At 34.7% G+C, this 15496-nt stretch overlaps 2 long non-coding RNA genes across 2 annotated transcripts; both read right to left on the reverse strand.

The window, feature by feature from the left end:
- Nucleotides 1-4966: 4966 nt before the first annotated feature.
- LOC132623829 (uncharacterized) lies at nt 4967-11168 on the reverse strand. Its single transcript, XR_009576439.1, has 3 exons — nt 8067-11168; nt 7228-7277; nt 4967-6181 (listed from the first exon to the last, which is right to left on the reverse strand). It is a non-coding gene; the product is annotated as an uncharacterized LOC132623829 (long non-coding RNA).
- A 2379-nt stretch (nt 11169-13547) lies between these two features.
- LOC132623034 (uncharacterized) lies at nt 13548-15050 on the reverse strand. The gene is made up of 3 exons (XR_009576081.1): nt 14444-15050; nt 14198-14256; nt 13548-13843 (listed from the first exon to the last, which is right to left on the reverse strand). It is a non-coding gene; the product is annotated as an uncharacterized LOC132623034 (long non-coding RNA).
- Between the last annotated feature and the right edge of the window lie 446 nt (nt 15051-15496).

Genomic DNA, 15496 nt, shown 5'->3' on the forward strand with positions numbered 1-15496 from the left:
GAAATTAAGTTTGTTGAAATTTTGAAAAAAATTTGCAGAATTCCGGACAGAATTTTTGGGTCCACTTGTGAGGGACATATCACCTAGAATACAAGGAGTTACGGAATATATAACCTATGTAAACTAAAGTTCAGCGAGTCTTCTTTCCAACGCAACTAGCATAATTCAATTTGGAGAAAGATGGTGATAAATACGGACCGTCGAAGTTCGACGGTACCGTCGATGTGCATCGACGGTCCGTAACAGTAAAGGGGTGGACAGGTTGTTCCAATTGTTATATATTTATTTGTTTCGTTTTAACCCTTTATTTTTCTCATCCCAACCGATCCTAAACACCCTAAACTCCCCCTAACACCTTTTAACCTTGTGTCAAAGTTTCAGCATGGATTAACCTCGTAAAACCCGAGGCAATTAAGATAAGGTTGTAGCTAGTGTTGTTGGCAAGTTGTTGGCTTCATAGCTCGGAAGCGGAGTGTTATAGTTGGAGTTATGAATCTATTAAGGTATGTTCTTACCCTAAATCTTGTTGATAAATGGTATTTGAAGAGATTTGTTAGTTTAAAGTAAAGGAAGTTGTGGCATAAAGGTTGAAAGTGGTCGTGTCGATATTGTTGGCTTAGGGACTATTTTTGAAAGGGGTTTTGAGATGGTTTCACTTATATTTTGATATGTTGTTCTTGATGTGTTATTGATGTTTGGGCTTGATTTGGAGTTGGAAAGTAGTTGAGATTATAGGAGAAATTCTGCCCGAATTCCGTTAACTTGAGAACTAGTTTAAACTTGGATTATGAGTTTGCCTTAACCTAATTATGTTGTAAATGGTCTTGAATGTGGATTTGTGAACTCAGGAAGATAGGCATTGAGTAATAGGGAGACAACGGGGTATGTTAAGGCTAACCCTTTCTTTCTTAAGGCCTGATTATTTTGTTGTAAACCTTCACACTATATCCATAATATCCCAATTCCTAAAAATATTAGAAGCTCATGCTTCTCAAGGTTCTTACGACATTGTTGATTACTGTTCTTCATGATGATGATGATTTCATTTCCAAAAATACTAAAACTTATAATTCTTGATGTTCTCATGATATTATTGAGCTTGTTGTATGATCATTGATTTTTACTCATTGTTGTTGATATCAGCTTATGATATTTGTTCCTTCAAGGTGAGATATAATGATGATGTTGATTCCATAATGATACATTGGAGGTTTACCGACCTTACGTCACTCCGATAGATATATAGCTTTTATTGGGCTCTCATGCATGCTTTATATATATAGGTATGTATTTTCTCACACCGAGCCGCACTATAGTCGGTCGGGTACCGCACGTAGATGTGCACACCACTGTAGTGGGTACGTTATGATGTTACCTCGGACGCAGGATGATATGATATATGGATCGGCTTGCACATTCCGCAGCAATATATATATATATATATAATATTTATATGTATGTATGAAAAATGTTTTTTTTTTTAAAAGCTAAGCATGCGTGACATCTGCCTTAAGAGGCATTCAGAGGTACAAGTTGATCTCTTCTATCTTATGTTCTTTTCATATTCATACTTTCATTATGTTGTTACTCATGCCTTACATACTCGGCACGTTATTCGCACTGACGTCATTTTTATTGTGGACGTTGCGTTCATGTAACGACCCCTTTGGTCGTTATAGTCTTTTCGGCGTTCCCGCCCCTTTCTGAGCATTGGTTAGCTCACTTTTGACCCGAGGAGACCGTTGGTACGCTTCCTGAGGTGTCTAGATGTGATTCGGGATACTTTTTGTGAAATATGAGCTTTAAGCGAAAAGAGTTGACCCAAAGTTGACTTTTGGGTAAACGAACCTTTTTCAAAAATTCATCGATTTCGAGAGGTCCGGATCGTCGTTTTTATACCCCATTTTAACTGAAGTCAAAATGGTTTACAACATTTCGGTAATTTCGGGGTTAATTAAAGTAAAAGGAGTCGCCACCTAATTATTTATGGTGAATTAGGACATCTAAAATTTATTAAAGTTATTGTCTAAAGTTAACTCCATTTTAAGGTCTATGAAACCAAAAGATTCTAGGTAAGGGTTCAATTAATCTAAAGGGAAGGTATTAAGCATCCTTTAAGATTCATTAACAATAGTTAACCGACTAGTCTTATATTTAAACAGGCTATGCGCTCGATATAAAAATTGTGAATTTTTTTATAAGTCACGATAAAAAAGGAGATTGAAGATATGTTATTATAAATATAATATAGAGTATAAAGTTGACATAATTTAATGTTTAGAAAAGCACCTTTAATTTTAAGAAAAGAACCTTAGTTTGGCAGAAAGTTTTTTTTTTTTTTTTTTTCAATGAAAAGAGTTAACGGACTAATGTCAATTTGGTGCAAGTTCCAGCTCAAAATTTAAACATTTCCAAATTCACTAACGTTTAAAGAATGACGGTTACCATTTGACTTCAAAAAAATAGTGCTATGACATTTGTAAGTTTAAAAAAACTCTTAAAGTTAAAAGAAAACATCTATTCGTTAACTGAAGGTCGCAATCCTAAATAGCTCTCTGTTCTTACGCAATTAATCTCACAACCGAAATAAACAATGATAACTTAGTCAAACAACAAGTAACAAGTCATATAAGAAGAGAAGATGGAGATAAGATAACAAAAATGGCTCAAATCCGACTTTCGCGAAGGGATGGGATCCTCTCAATGTCGTTTTTTACAAAACGGGCACGAGAGAAGATAATGTATGATTTCATGTGACAGCGACATCGTTGAGTCTCAAAGTGAAACTCTTCGGCTCCCGTATTTTCATGCAAAACAAAAAGTAAAGAGAAGTTAGAAGGAGTAAACTGATTCATTGCTAAAATAAAATAGAATGTAGACAACCATCAAATAACACAAGCTGAGAGCTTAAATCTTAACACTTCATGCATTTTTGAGGTATTCATTGTTAACTAGCATGGACAATATATTTTTTTTTAACAGATTTAAAGTATTAGTAGGCACAAAACCAGTCATGGCTAATGTAGATCGCTAACAAATATATGTTCTGCATTTTGACACCCAGATGACTCCAACAAGCTAAAGTTTTGCTACCTTGTAAAAATCTAACAGAGCATGGTACCTAAAGACCAAAGACGGCATAACTCAACCGGCTTCTTTTAGCTACTGGATTCTGCGAATGTACTTTTAAAAAAAAGGTCCCATGCTAAAGTTTATTCTATCTCACAAGTTTTAAGTATTTAAACGAACATAAATACAAAACTATTCGATAAAACCTATAGGCATGTTTTCTAGCATCCAAAAACGAGAAACAAGTATCTCAGCCTGTTAGCAGAATATGAGCTCTTAAGCAAACGAACTTAATCATGATCTTTAAAAGACATGTATAAGAAAACATTCAAATCAAACCAGATTTCCTATTAATATGGTATCTATATCAGTCAAACAATAATCTTTAGGAGATTCAAAATAACAGTAGCTAATAACACAGATTTAAATCACGAATGATAACAACAAGACATTGAAACATGACTTTTCTAAGCTAACAGAGTTTCAACAACATAATAAGTCAGAATAGAATCGGATTTTACCTCTTGTGGGTGCAGTGAACTTAGGACATTGGGCCTCGAATCTACTCTCTCGTTATGAACAGATCCGAAACATGATACAAATGAGCTCGAAAATCTCTGTTGCGGCTAAAGTTCGCCGAGATAGAATGAGAAGTTTAAATGAAGGTTTAGGAACGTTAGACCTTACGTGATCTCGTCTGACTTTGAAGATTTGTGGAGAGATGAACTTAGCCAAAATAGGTTATGTACCTCCTGGCCATTGCTATTGAAAACCCCAAAGTATTATTGAAAAGGGACTAGCAACAAAGGTGTCAGCCACAAGAGATAAAAATCCCTTACTCGAAATGGTGCAACATCTCTAATTTGGGGATGAAGAACGTTTGGAGTTGTATCAAAAATGGAAATGAGGAGAAAGGGATGGCACGACTGCTGAAAAAAAAAGATAGAAAACCCTAGCTACTAGTATTCGTTCGGGGGTATTTTAGGTAGTTAATTGGTGGGTTTAGAGGAGTAGTTGTAGGTGGTGGATTAGTGTTAGTGGATAAAGTAACATAAGGAGTGTGAACTAGCGATTGACTTGGTGGGTTGGCATGTGGTGGATTAGGAGTAGCATAGGTAGTGTAGGTGGGTGGTTGACTTTGTGGAGAAGTATAGACGAATGATGGATTTGGTGGATTTGCGGGGGTGATTGGAGATAAGTTGTTGTTGGTTGGTGCATAATTTTGTGGAGGGAAATCTTCAGGAACTGGAGATTCAAGTGATGGAAAACGAGGTGGGTTTGGTGTGACATTTCTAGGTTCAGGAGGTGGACTTTGGAGTGTGATGGACAAATTGGTCAAATCCCTAACCCGATTCAGTTCTCCACGTAGATCCTCAATCTCTTGAGTCAGGCGGGCGATATGTTCATCATATTGAATAGTAGTTCTATGTTCGGAAGTCTCGGGAGGATCACGATGTTTTCCAAATCATTTGAAATAGATGCGGCTGGATCAGACATAGTAGTTTTCCTTCCTTGAACAACCCAACTACGTCGAGGTAATGCTGACATCTTTGACCTTGTGAAGTAAGGATGGCCGACCAGCTCGAATGTCAACACGAATCAACTCTTTTGAGAATAAAAAATAAAAAGGAAGAAATATAAAATGCAAATGATATTAGTCTCATATTAAAATATCTAAGTAAAGTCATGATCACGTAGAGTCAAATAAGTCATGTAGCAAATAATTCATCAAATAAAGGCAAATAAGTTATCAAGCAAAATGTAAACAAGTATATCAAATAACAATAATGCGTCCTAATATGCATGTGACCTCTTTGTGCCAGAGGTAGGCCTAACGTTTGTTTGAAGGGTAAAATGTGTCATAATATGTCATCCCATTGCTCTTCGCTAATTAAACAAATTCTATTTTTCAAAATAAAGTACAAAAGTAGTGTAATATTTATTGCATATCAAATGAATACAACATAAAGTACTTCATAATCTAAGTAAAGTAGATACAAGTTTGCCATGTCTAAACTTCTTGGCTCCATTTTGAGATGTCGTCGATTCTCATTCGTTGTTGATCGAGGTGTACTCTAATGTAAGGTCTTCATACCTGTCATAAAAATTTAGTCGTTATCTCCTCCCAAAAGTTTAATTAGTTAGAGAAAATGGTCAATATTTAGGCACAATTATCCTTCAAACATGCACATAAAGTATGATTAGTGTCACTTGGGGTCGTGGATCCACTTGGACATTTGGGTAAAGTCATCTAATGGGATTAATACACCAAGGGTATTAAACCTCCTAGGTCGTGAAATGTATGCTCATAATAAAGGGTATTGGTTTAGCTCTACTCTAGGTTGACTAAGAGTGGGTTCACTAGATGCAAGGTTCCCGAGCAGACAACTCGAGTGCGAAGGCTACACGGTCACACGGACAATCCGGACAACCCGCGCATATGCCAACTCTCCTAAAATTTGGAATTTTGAAAGAAATATGCGGGTGCGCAAAACACACCTCGCGTGTACGTATGATAGTGTGAATTTCCAAATGTGGAGAAAAGTGATACGGGATGACAGTTTATATCAAAACAGTAACACGTAAACAATTTATATCAAACAAACAATTAATAGCATGTAAAAACAATTAACAACAAATAAAGTAATTAAAACAAGAACACAAAGCCTATTTAAACTAAGTCTGTTATGGTTAGAACCTAAGTGATTCCTGTCACGACCCAACTAGGGGCCGCGACGGGTACCCGATATTACTATACCGAGCACCTCTTACTTCGCATCTTAGTCTTACTACTGAGTGGGCCGTATGAACAATATCGTCATTTCTTTACTCGACACCATCATTAATAGCATACTCGTAAACAAGTGGTAATAAACTTTACTAATATATTATACAGCGTCAAGGACAAACAAGGTTGCGAAACATCTGACTGTACATATCTGTCTACGAGCCTTTAAACCAGATACATATAATCACAAGGAGGGTCGGGTTCTGCCGTGCCCGAGTATGTACACAAAAGTAGTACCAATAAACTGAAGCGCTGGAACAACTGGAGCGCTCTCAATGTACCGCTGGTGGAGCTCCTAGGAATCGAACCCGTCTACCTGCTTACCTGCGTGGTATGAAACGCAGCGTCCGCAAGAAGGGACGTCAGTACGAGTAATGTACCGAGTATGTAAGGCATGAAAAGCAGCATAGTAAGGAACATAAAGTATGAATAACAATATCATAAGGTCACAAAGCATATAGTGAGATAAGAGAGTAACCTATACATATGAGTGCCTTTTATGACGGATGTCATGCATGCTTATCTTTTCTTTGAAAAAAAAAAACATTTCTTGTCCATATATAGAAAATAGAACATATCATCATGTCATAGCGCCGAATAACGTCGGCTCCCCCACATATGTCCCGCGTCCGGGCATCCCGCGTCCGGGATGAGTTATGCCAGCTGACCAGGTGGCAACGCGTCTATAGCGCAACATGTGTCCCTTTCCCCATATCCCCCATATACATATACATATATCATGTTCATGTGTCATATACATATATCATATAAGCAGCATGCATGAGAGCCCAAAGAAAGTCATGTATCTATCGGAGTGACGTAAGGTCGGTAACCTCCGAATATATTATGGAACAATCATCATGACTTTGTCTCACCTTGAAGGAACGATTACCATAAGATGAGACTAGCAACGAATAACAGCGTTAAGAGGACATAGAATAAGATCATAACCATGTTTTGAGTTAATCCGAGTTAGTACGAAAAAGTTATGGACGTTTAAAGTACAGAACTTTCTACGAACTTTTCAGAAGCCATTTTTGGAAAATCAAGCAATGATCACATCAAGTACCTTTCAAACATGAAACCATTCTTATCATAACCATCATAGAAATATTCTCATCCTCGACATCATCAATATCGTTGTAAAACATATCCATCATTTTTTTTTGTCATAAAAGCTTACAATACCATAGACCTTTGTTTTGGAAAAAGACGAACATTTTTGGAAAACATTGACGGGTTATCAGAAAGGAATCATGCCTTAAAATCATAAACATCTATCTTTTGAAAACAAGGAGAATATGGAAACAATTATGAAATCATAACATCAGGATCATGCCTTTGAAAGAAAGGGACGAGCCTTAACATACCTTGTCTGCTTCCTTAGTCAATCCGACTTAACTCTTGGCCTTCCCAGAATCTATAACAATATTAATGAATACGAACATTAGCTATAGATATCCAAGAATCTCATCCTAGACTAACACTTTGTCTACCAAAATTTCGGCAGCATTTCCCCTGTAAATACACCATCCCCGAGAATCTAACTTGGCCAATTCTTATCAACAACAATCCGAGAATTTAACTCGGCCAAACTATCAACAACAATACCAACAATCATACTAACAACTTCAACAATCAATCCAAAATATATTCTAAAATTAGCAACCTTCGTTACACAATTCATTTATATTCAATTCAATCACATATAATCCAACTAACACCAATGATCCCACATTCAAGTATTAATCCGAAATCTTTCTAACATGATTCAAAAATACTTCAACAATTCACATAACATTCCAAACAACCTAATCAACATACTATTTTCCCCGAGACCTTCCAACTCCAATAAGAACAATAACAACCTAATTCCTTCTTTCAAATTCAATCACAACAACCCAATAATTTACACGCTAACAACATTATCTTCCATAAATACAAGAAGACTATTTTCAAATCGCATTAATTTCTAAAACAACTCTCCAACCATCACAACCCCACTAGAATCATCCAACTTTCATTATCAACATAGCATCCACAACAACAACAACCAAACACTAGATAAAATAATTAAATCATTATTCCTACACACACACATACATGCACGGCCACAACAAGTGTCCATATTTCCATGAATTTCATCCACTTTCACATACTACAACATACATAATCATCCATAACATATAAGAAAAGGATTAAACCTTACCTTTTTCCTTGATTCTTCACTTGGCTAGAATTTGCAACTTGTATGAATATATGTTTTTCTTGCTCCAATAACCACTTCACTTTGCTAAGGACCCTTCAATGGATTGTTTAGCTAGAAGAAAATAATTTTTGATGAACTTTTTTTTCCAAGGTTCTTGTTGGATTGCATAGGGCCGAATGGCCTCTTGTTCTTTCTCCTTCTCTTTTGTTCTTTAAAGTTCTTGAAATTTCTAGGGAATAAAATGAATAAGATGACTTAGTCATCTTTTTATTTGTCCATTAAACTTCTAGGTGGGCCTAAGCCCACTCCAAATGGAACGGCCCAAATGGCCCCTTTTAATTTCCAAGCCTATTTTTTTGTTTTGCACTTCATGATTTTTTTTTTTTTTCAAATTCCAAATTTACCCTTCGCCTTCCTCCATATTTCCACAAGTCATATTGCGAATTTTTCTTTTTGCCCCTAGCCTTTCTTAATATTTCCATTTCAAAATTTTTTCATAAGCAACTTGTGTGCTAAACAAAATAAAAATATGGCCTTGCTTCTAACTTCCCGCGATTACCTTGAATCATCTGAACGTACAAAATGCGGGATATAACAATTCCCCAGCGGAGTCGCCAAGCTGTTATACCCCGTTTTAACCAAAGTCAAAATGGTTTACAACATTCCGGTAATTCCGGGGTTAATTAAAGTAAAAGGAGTCGCCACCTAATTATTTATGATGAATTAGAGCACCTAAAGTTGATTAAAGTAATTGTCTAAAGTTACTCCGTTTTAAAGTCTACGAAACCAAAAGATTCTAGGTAAGAGTTCAATTAATCTAAAGAAAATGTATTAAGCATCCTTTAAGATCCATTAAAAATGATTAACCGACCGGACTTAATTTTAATAAAACGGCCTTGTAAAATATAAGTAGTAATGCTTAAAACAATCGGTCAATTACAAAACAAGATGGGGTTAGTATTTAAAGTAATTGGTAGTGACTAACTTTGCATATAAATCCAATGGACGTTATAAAAATGTGATGTTGAGCTAAAACACTTTTACATATAAATTCAAGGATTAAGAGTAACAAAAAAAAAAAGGTAATCAATATTTTAAAATATGGCTTCGTATAGAAATTAAGTTCCTCGTTGAGAGAATCATTAAAGTAATCCAACATGCAAGTTAGGCCAAAAACAATGACTGGACTTTATGCCATTTGCAAACAATTTTCTAAATAAATCAAGGCTCCAAAGTTTGACTTAAATAAACTCAAAGATCTGCTCACCCTTTAACTTATTAAAGTCTTGAAAACATAAACTCAATACTGATTTAAAAGATAGGATTTTTGCGGGGAAAAAGAAAGAAAGAAAGGGAGCTGAACGTTGTAAAATACTAAATGGTTTATTCTAGAGGCAATACCTATATTATCCCTATGAAGTTAAATTATTAACTAGATGCTCACCACAAGTAGGGAGTCAAACAAGCAATGAATGTATTCTTATATGAACTGCAACAGTTAAAGGCACACAACAAAGTTTGTATCTATAACATGAATCGTAAAGGAAGATGGAGCTCTTCAACAATATCTCCATGGTCTCCAGGACATATCCCATGGTAGATTACGGGTATGGGTAAATTGATGAGGATAACTTCGTGTGCGGCGTCATTGAGTCTCAAAACAAGACTCTTCGGCTCCGGTATTCATGTGAAAAGAAAAAAAAGTAGACACGAGTTAGAGAGGAACATATGCTTTTTAGCCAATATTAAAAACAGAGAAGAAATGCACAGCTTTGAAACAAATACTTGTAAATATCATGATAACTAGAACCATAAAAAAATCCAACTCTTGCTAATAGAAAGGTTCTGAAGTAATTCTCTAATTAGAATATAAATACTTCATTCTCTATTCAGTGAGACCCTAAAATAAGTTTTTTCCGAATGACAAATAAAGTAAAGATCAGAGTAAGGAGTAAACAAAGTTTGCATTTTTTGAGACAGCGTAAGAGACCGATTATAACATCAGGCATTACTAAAAATGAGCGTCAAAGTCAATTGCATATAATCCTAAGTCATGTTTTTAATACAACTTGTCAATATCCAGATTTGCATATCCAACTGTAATGATGTTTAAATATATTTCAACCAATTTAACTAAACGTACATGTAGGATCTCTAACTTTGAAATAAAAGAAAGTTCAAGTCATATACTCTTATCACATATTTAACCACAAAAATAAGTATCCTACATCTTTCGGAAAAACAAAATTAAAATCACAGGCCAAACAACATCCGGGATTTAGAGAAAGATTCCTAAAACAACAGCTCTAAAGTCACATTTGACACCAACCAAAACATAAACATAACTCATTTATATTTTTTGATTCAGCTAGAGAAAGAATACTCTAAACACGATTATAGTATTTCAAACATGGTCATTTTTGACATAAGCAATTTACACTGATCTTAAAATAGGTTTGAACGTATCACGATAGTAACAAATGTCTATTACTACATGATTTCTGAACGCATCATTATTGAATAGAAGAGATTAAATAGAAAGAAACGAATATTACCTCTTGTGGGTGCAGTGAACAGAGGCTTTGTGGTCTCAGATCCACTCTTCTTCGAATAAAGTCGAAACGCTCAGCGATTGAGAATAATAAAATGCCAAAGTTTTCTTTTAGAACTAGTAGAAAAGTAACAATAGCTTAAATGAGAGATTTTTCATCATTCCCGCCTCTCTTTTTTTGGCTGAAGAGTTAAAGATGTATTTATAGGAGAACAAGAACTAGGGCTTCATTTGGGCGGGATTTTGAGGCTAGAGTTTTTGAAATGTAGTTGAAGCCCGTTCACGTGATTTGGTCAGATTTGTACTCAAAATGGTGAGATTTTGGACTGAATTCGGGTCTGCTATGTTTTTGGCTTCATATGGGTCTTGTGATATGTTGAAGTAGGTGTAACAGAGCTTGCACGGAAATGGTGTAACACTTTTGGTCTTGCATCTGACAACAGCTAGAATTGTATCGAAATGGGGAAGGGACAAAAGAGGGGGTGACGACTGCTTGGGTTAGAGGGGTTTCAAACCCTAGTTGGAAAATCATAAAAATGTATTAGACTATTTGAAAGGAACTTGGGCTGCTCTTATGGTTAGGCCCTTCGTTTGAGCTGATGAAAAGAAAAATGGGCTGATAATTAAGATGGCAAAATGGCCAAATGGGTCAACTACAAAGCTTTGCTAAACTGTGAATATAATGGCCAATTCTTGTTTTGAAAATTCATTCTCCTTATATTTTTTTTGGCTTCTAACTTAATGACTAGTACAATATATTATGTGATGACAATTAGTAATTAATATGTAGAAAATAAATTACTAATATTACAAACTTATCGTTAATGATTTAGCATATAAAGTATCGACTTATAGCTAATTTAATATGTACGAAAATAAAGTAATGATGATCAATTATTAAAAAGAGGTGTAAAATAATTAAAATGTAATTATAAGTAGCAATTCTAAAAATGGTGACAATGATAATAAAAAGGGTAATTATTATAATAGTAGAGAATAGTAGCGAAAATAAGGTAATTATTAATTTAGAAGCTTAGAAAGTGAATCAGAAGAAAGGAGGGTCAAAATTGAGTGTCAACAGTCGTTTAGAACTTGTGTGTATATCCGGTTTGGTTTTCAATGCACTCAGATGCATTTTGGGACTTGGGTTGGGAAATTGAAATTTAGGTATCTGGGGTTGAATCGGTCAACGAGACCTCCGTTGAAAATTCCGAGGCAACAAGTGCGTTCGTAGCGTGTTTTTATGTGTGTCTATTTATGTGGTGTGTGTGCAGATGGCCTCGCGAATTAGTTGGAAAATCGGATTGAAGTGTGAAAACTTGGGTGAAATCTGGTGCCTGGTGCCCGCTTTGGCGGCACCAGTACCGCGGCAGCCGTACCGCTGTAGCGGTCTTGGTTAGTTGGGCTTGACCGCTATAGCGGTCAAGGCACCGCTGGGGCGGCCTTAGTGTTGCAAAAGTGGGTGATGGGCAGTGAGTTTATTTAATGAAGTGTTAAAAGCCACTAGTCTCTCATTTAATAGCATTACGAAAATAGAGCTCTTGGGATCTGTTCTTGGAGGTTATTGGTGAAGATTTTTGGTGGTAAGTTCTCCTAATCCTTTTGCTATATCATTAATTCTAATCATCTTAGAATTCCTCATTCCTTATCATTTCCTTCGTAATGGAAGATTAAAAGTGGGTTTTGGTGGTTTTGTTATCTAGGCTTATTAATGATGAAATAGATGGAGTTTATGCTAGATTTTGATGAAGTTACGATTGTTAATCATGTATCTTTCATTATTAGTGTTGAATCCTTGAATCAAAGAGTTAGGGTTTATGCCCAAAATTGGGGGTTTTGCTTAAACTTTGAAATTAGGGGAATCCATGAATTAAATTAGCAATTAGTTGTTGGGTTATGATCATCTAGTGCTTAATTTGATATTTTACTCACTAATTTTCCGTTTGACCTTGTGGGCCCCGTTTTCCCAAATTCTAGGGTTGGATTTGACCTAAATTGAATGATAGCAATATTAGTACAGTTCTTCATGATTTCTAATCTAGATTTCGAATATGCCTAGACTTCTTTGATTCTGAGGCTCAACGGAAGGGCAAGGCGAAAGAGTGATTGTTGGTGTTTGCGGTTCCGCTATCCAAGTAGGTTATGACTTACCCTTGGTGAGACTTCGTATAGCGAAACATATATTTAGATTATATTATCAGAGAAAGCATGTAAACCTTCGGGTATGAAGTTGGGTTGGATATTGTCTTAGGTTGGGCCCGGTTGCGTGATTAGGGTTAGCCACCCCGTTGTGCTGTGACTTGATTTATCTGCTCTGTTGGAATGATGCCACGTGTTGTTAATAGATCACTACAACAAAATTCATAAATAGCTACAAAATACATTGTAGCTAAATATGAAAATTTCCGTGGCTAAACACTTTAGCTACAATATTTCTTTCCGTAGCATCCGTAGCAATATGTAGCGTAGCTAAAAGTTAGCTACAGACTTTACATGATCCGTGGCTAGGGACTAATACTTATTGCTACCAATTTTTTTGTGTTGTAGTTGTGACGGTAAAATGTTCTTGCCACAAAAAATATATTTATAGCAAATAATTTTATTCATTTGACACGACAAACAAAACTTGTAGCAATCTTTATATTGTAGCTACAATGTGGTCTTTGGTAGCAAAAAGTTTAATTTATTTGCCACGAAAATATAAATTTGGTGGCTATTTTTATAGTTCGGTCTCGTGGCAACAAAATTACATTTAACTACGAGTTCAAAAATCTATAGCTATGAAATATATAAATAATCGATTCTTTTAGCCATCAAATATATAAAATTATAGCTAAAAGTTTTTTTCATTCGCTACGAGAAGTGAATGCGTAACCTTGTTTTTGGAAATTATATATACAGTTAGCTACAAAATCTAAAATTTCATCTCTACAAATTGAAGAATATGCCACAAAGCATTGTTAATCAGAATAATTCTTCTATATGAATCAAAAGTTTTGGATTACAAAACAGGTCTCAAGTTACACATTGTTACATATCTAAATTTACAAACATTCACAATACATAATTCATCTATGACACCAATTACAATAGCATAATCTTGCTTGAGACTCGAACCACCACGATCTTCTGATTTCTCTCCTCTACACAACCTCCAATTGCATCTTAATTTGATCAATATCTGCCCCAGTTTGTCATTGCTGCTCTAGTAATGTCATAAATTTGCCTGTTAATTTTGATAAAGTAAAAACATCAGAAATATAACGAATGACTATATAAATATGTCTTAACAGTTTACCATATATTTGAGAAATTATATATTGATTAAATTCTCATAAAAAATCTTTACATATCTTCATAAAAAAACTCTAAGTAATCTTAAAAGGGATATCAAAACTCCAGTTATTTCATATATATTTCATTCTTTTACACTAAGAGTTTCTTCTAACAAAACCTCAATTAATAACAATGAAATATAAAAATATTAACATGAGAAACAACATCCCTAAGAATAGCAAGAGAGTACATTTTCGACTCAATAAACTGCAAATATTAAGTAGGAAAATCAATAAGCACCAACCTTGAAAAATGAGCAAGATTAATTCCATCAAAAGCATCTCCTGAATTGCATATTAGAAGCTTCAACCAAAAATGAATAAAATATTATTAATATACCAAACTAACAAATGAACATAAAGATTCAAACTTTTTCTCTTCTCTATTGACTAAGAAGAAGAATAAAAATGCTTCTACTCAGTCCAACATAAGTTACAAATGAAAGTTGAAGTGTACATTAAAAACAATAAAGAGGAATGAAAAAAAGTACCCAAAAAATATGGTGACAAAGAGTGAGATCCGCAAGAAAAAGAATGAGATTCAAATAGAAAAAAAAAGTGTTCAAAATCTATAACATATCAGCTGTGGAGATTTTGTTGATGTAGATATAATACAAGAGGAGCCATCACTTAAAATATATACAACACTTTTGCCCCTTCAGTGCGTAATTAAAAAAAAAAAATCAATTAGCCTTCTCCATTGCATAACACCAAGGAACCCCTTATAATATTTTGATATGGAGTAATAAAGATTTGTGTTAAGAATTGACAAAGGAAACGTGGAGGGATGTGGCGGATGGAGAGAAAGCAATAGGACTAGGTTTTGGATTTTTTGACCTTACTCAATTTCCGTTCTTTTCTAGTTTTGTACTACTATATAACTTTCTACTTTTTTTTTTTTTTTTACTTCTTTATATGCGAAGCGCCCGTGCTAACAACTCATTGCTAAAATGAATAAAATTTTGATGAACTCAAAATATTTTAATTTCAAGAAATACTTTTTCAATCCCAAAAGAAATATGCTCGCTCTTTCATATGTAGTAATAATTTATCTTCAAATTTTTTATTTTATTCTTAATGAGATGATTTATAATTGCATAAATTTGTATGACATGTTTCGAATTTTATTTTCCAAATTCTATACAAATCGGTACAAGTTTTCAAGCGTAGCCAAAATTTAATTTTCTTAAAGAAATGAACACGCAAAATAACAAATGATATTTGATGTGATATGCTATCCTTACAGTTAAAAATGTTAGTTAGGTTAGCTTTTTACTAAACTATATACTTAGCTAGCAGACGAAATATGCAACGAAAAAGAGACGCCCGGAATTCTTCTTCTTTTTATTTCAATAAGTTTCTATTACATGGTATACATATATTGGCTATTAACAAATATAAACCACATTATAAATATAGCAAAACGTGGCGAGCACATGCATATGCACTCCAGCAGTGATGTACTGGTGTCCAAATAACTGGGCTTACTGTCCTTAAAAAGATGAATTGGGCCCACAAAGGACAAAAGTGTCTTCACAGCCAAA

Source organism: Lycium barbarum, chromosome 12 (genome assembly GCF_019175385.1).
Source record: "Lycium barbarum isolate Lr01 chromosome 12, ASM1917538v2, whole genome shotgun sequence".
Lineage (NCBI taxonomy): Eukaryota > Viridiplantae > Streptophyta > Magnoliopsida > Solanales > Solanaceae > Lycium > Lycium barbarum.